At 30.9% G+C, this 4,577-nt stretch overlaps 1 long non-coding RNA gene across 1 annotated transcript; it reads left to right on the top strand.

Moving 5' to 3' along the window:
* Window positions 1-940: 940 nt before the first annotated feature.
* LOC145804094 (uncharacterized) lies at window positions 941-1,505 on the top strand. The gene is made up of 3 exons (XR_014345693.1): window positions 941-1,076; window positions 1,176-1,321; window positions 1,446-1,505. It is a non-coding gene; the product is annotated as an uncharacterized LOC145804094 (long non-coding RNA).
* The last annotated feature ends 3,072 nt before the right edge of the window (window positions 1,506-4,577 follow it).

Genomic DNA, 4,577 nt, shown 5'->3' with positions numbered 1-4,577 from the left:
AATGGAACTAATTTTTCTTGAAAGCTAACTCTTTAAGGAATATTTTGACACAAAACCGATGTTCAAAAGCTTTTTCTATAGTTTTCTAGAATTTTTGAAATTTGGCTGCAAAACAGATTTTCATGCACAATAATCAAAATAAGAAGATTGATGAAAAAAGAGACCAACTAAGGGAAATTTTTCACTTCTTTGTGATGAAAACATACTAAAAAAAAGGTGATGGTATGCCTTTAAAAAAAAATGTGAGATATGGGACAAAAAAGGTAGTTTTGCATTTATTAAGAGAAAATATGAGTAGAAGAAGGATCAAGCCCAATTCATCAACCACTACTACAAAAAGAGTTAAAGATCACACTTTGACAAAAAAAAAAGATCTCACTTTTATTAGAAGTGTGATAAAAAAAACTAGATTAATATTTTAATCACACTTAATTTGATTGAGTGTGATAATATTTATTTTTTATGTCACTTTTCAATTAAGTGTGATTATATATATATTTTTTAATCACACCTTCTAATTAAAGTGTGATTATATATACACTACTACTTTTTAATCACACTTTTTAAACAAGTGTGATTATATATATATTTTTTAATCACACATTCTAATTAAAGTGTGATTATTTATATATTTTTTAATCACACCTTCTAATTAAAGTGTGATTATATATACACTACTACTTTTTAATCACACTTTTTTAAATAAATGTGATTATATATATATTTTTTAATCACACATTCTAATTAAAGTGTGATTATTTATATATTTTTTAATCACACCTTCTAATTAAAGTGTGATTATATATACACTACTACTTTTTAATCACACTTTTTAAATAAGTGTGATTATATATATTTTTTAATCACACATTTTAATTAAAGTGTGATTATATATACATTGCAGTGTATATACATTTTAATCACACTTTTTAAATAAGTGTGATTATATATTTTTTTCCTCCATTTCAGCGTTACACTATAAATACACACACACAGTCATCTTCTCAAAACCCTAGCCGCGACGCATCAAACTTCTTCAGATTAGGGTTTGCTGATTCTCTCTCTCTACAGCCATGGTGAGTTCACATCCATCCTCCAATCTGCAACACAGTTTCTCTCTCTTAATCCATCTGTTAGCACTCATCTTTCTATATGTATTTCTCTTTCTTTGTTAGGCGGAAATCGAAACAGAGGTGGCTACAGGACAGCCAAAGAAGAGGACGTTTAAGAAGTTCAGCTTCAGGGGTGTCGATTTGGATGCTCTCCTTGACATGTCCACCGATGAGCTCGTCAAGCTCTTCACCGCTCGAGCTCGCAGAAGGTAGAATTTTGAGTTTGTGATTGTGCACATAGATACATGTGTACATACATATATATATATGTATTTTATGTATTGTTGTACTCTGGAAGTGGTTCTGATTGATCTGTTTTTATACAATGAAAAGGTTCCAAAGAGGCCTTAAGAGGAAGCCGATGGCTTTGATCAAGAAATTGCGCAAAGTGGTAATAATTTCAACTATTATTTTTTATTTCTGATTGAATTCGATTTAGATCTTGTATTGTTGTTGACTTGAAAATGGATTTTTTTTTTTTTTTTTTTTTGATTTGAGATTGTGATTATGTTTGCGTAGCTGATTTCTGTCTTTGTGCTTGTTTGAATGTACTTTCTAAAACGTTGTTTCTGTTTTTATTTTAAATTATATTTTTGGATAAGAAAAATCACAAAACACATTACTGGTGGGTGGTAGTTTTGAAATGTGAAGCAAAATTGAAGTTGGGGTGTGAGTTGTAATTTGATATGAAAAAAGTTAAGTTATTTGAAATGAAGCAAACGTTCAAATATGATATGAAGTAGAGTTTTTCTAATTTGGAATTGCTGAACTCCAAATGACAATGAATATATGTAATTTTATTTTATTTTATTATGCATGCCAATATGTTTTTTGCTCTTGACAATGATATTGAACTTTATCATAGTAAAAAGAGCTCTAGTTTTTTTTACCTCTGGTTGGTAATTGATCGCTAGAACAACTTCACTTACTCCAATAGCCTTGAGAGCCTCAATCTGATATAAATCATAAATCAATTACATTAATCTATGTTGAGCACACATGACACACACACAGAAAAGGGGATATGCATGAGGTAGTATGAAATTTTCTCATCAATCAGACAGAAGTTCGTCTTTTCCGGAAGAACTTGAGTATTTCTTACCCAAAACTTACTTGATAGTACTTAAAGTAGGAAATGTCATGAAATAGGGATTATTATATTCGGATTATTTAAATAAACAGAGAAATCCCCTGGTAAAGAATTCAAAATTTGAATTGTAAGATTTGAGAAATCAAATTATCAATAACATGCTTAGGCTTTGAAACCTTCCCATTTAACAGAAACAACCTGTTTCGCCTAGAGGAGTCGAACATGGAAATATGTAAGCAACAGAAACTTTTAGAAGGGACACAAGAATCATTAAAAGAATTGTGTACTGGTATTGCTCATGTCAACAATTTAATATCAAAGAACTTGTACAAAAAAAGGAATTCAATGAAGAAACATACTTGAATTTATCGAAATAAATTACACATGAAACATTGAAGATTTGCTAAGATATCATATCATTCATACCTGATGCAGGATCATTGGTTTGTTGGCAAAATCAACAAGTGGCTTTGGGACACTGAGTGTCAATGGCCTCAACCGAGTACCGAAACCTCCAACCAGAATAAGAGCCTTCATTGTAAGATGCCAGTTTACCCTATCAGATAAATAGTCAAAATATCAGCAGAAATCTATCACAAACTAATATAGAATGCAATTCAAAATACTGTTAGATGATGGATTTCCATGCCCTTTCATATTTATTCAAGTGAAAAAGGAAGGACACATTCCCATGGAATTCTATATCAAAATTTAGGATCAGGAGAAATGGTAATAAGATCATATCCACGGGCAAACCTGTTGGCCCTTTACTGACAGGTGTAAAATTAAGCTTGACACAAAATCCACAAATGCGGGGAACAGCAAGCAACGCCAGTCTATTACTCTATATATGAATAGGAGGCAGGAAAAAAGTAAAGGACCCTAAAAATTCAAAGCCAGGCTTCAAGGAAACGCCAAAAATAACCATACACGCGTCATAAGATAACTCATAACGCTAAAACAGCGACGGGAAATCCATCCAAAGGTATAAAAAAAACAAATTCCAGCTACACCACAGGCTGGAGGTTTTAATGGGAATGACTAATCCATCAAATTTTATGATGGGCTACTCCATAAAGGATAAAGAGTCTAGATCCGGATTTGGTTGGGAGTTAAACACTACTTCAATTGTCCGATAAACTGATTTAAATGTCAAATTTTCGAGATAAGTAACGGGACTTTATTTATTAATTTTTAAATGAGTAGAGCTGGAAAAAGTAGTGATAAGGAGAATTATTAGATAAAAAAAGGCCCCAATTCCCCAAAAAATAGCTTTAAATGGAATTTCCCAAAAAAGAACATCTAAGGAAAGCCTCACCTTATTATCTGGTTCAATTGAGCAATTATTGCCATATACGATAAGGCTACAACGACGCGACAAAATCTTAAAAATAGGACACTGAAACAGCCAAGATAAGTTGAATTTTTTAAAAATAATTTTTAGTATTGTATTATATGTAAGCTCAGCGAATGGTGAGAAACTATTATTTAGAAATGCTAGTTTATTTGCTTATTTAATTGTTAAAATTCATTTTAGTATCATTATATATATTGTTTATCCATAGTTCCTACAAAGTATGGCTATAGATATGAGACACATGTATGACACACCAAGGATACACAAGGGTACAAGTCTAAACTCAATATTTTCTTCTTCCATTAAAAATAAGATAAGTATTAAAAAACTATTCTTACATTGAGCATGACAATATACTCTAATACTACACAAGAATTACTACAATCTTAACTTCAATAGTTTGGATACGTGACTTAGAGTATCCGTTACTTCTCAAAATTTAAGAAAATTAATATCAAATATTGGATATGTATTTGCCAGTATCCAAGGAGTACCTATATCCAATATCGCTATCATATGGATACGACTCCCTTCTCAAAGTATCTGTACTTCATAGTATAATATAGAGCAATGAATCATTATTCTATTTGTGTTTATTTATGGAACACCAATTTTATTCATAAAAAAATTCATAGGTTAAATGAAAATGGAGTTCCAAATTTTCCATGGGACACAATGATCAGTAAGGCATCGTCTTCTGATTCTTCCTGACCAAAACCAGAAGAAGTAATTTGAGAGAAGTGAGTGGATCTATAAGTGACACCGAAAAAACTTGAATGGTGTAGACTGTATTGTTTTAGACTAGCACAATACACTGATCTATAAGTGAGTGGATGTATACATATTACCCCTACTCTTTTTGTTGTGTCGTGCTTAGTATCTAATCTTTTATTAAATGTCTTGTTTCTCAAATAATATTGTCATTTTCTACAAGTGCATATCTTGAGTTTTAGATCACTTTTTTGTTTTATTATTAAATTATTCTAGCTTAAGAAAGTTTGAAATCATTCATGCCTTG

Source organism: Camellia sinensis, chromosome 12, assembly GCF_055761805.1.
Source record: "Camellia sinensis isolate YWXY chromosome 12, ASM5576180v1, whole genome shotgun sequence".
NCBI classification, from domain to species: Eukaryota; Viridiplantae; Streptophyta; class Magnoliopsida; order Ericales; family Theaceae; genus Camellia; species Camellia sinensis.
The sequence above is the reverse complement of the archived record's forward strand: the minus strand, read 5'-3'. Positions and strand labels throughout refer to the sequence as shown.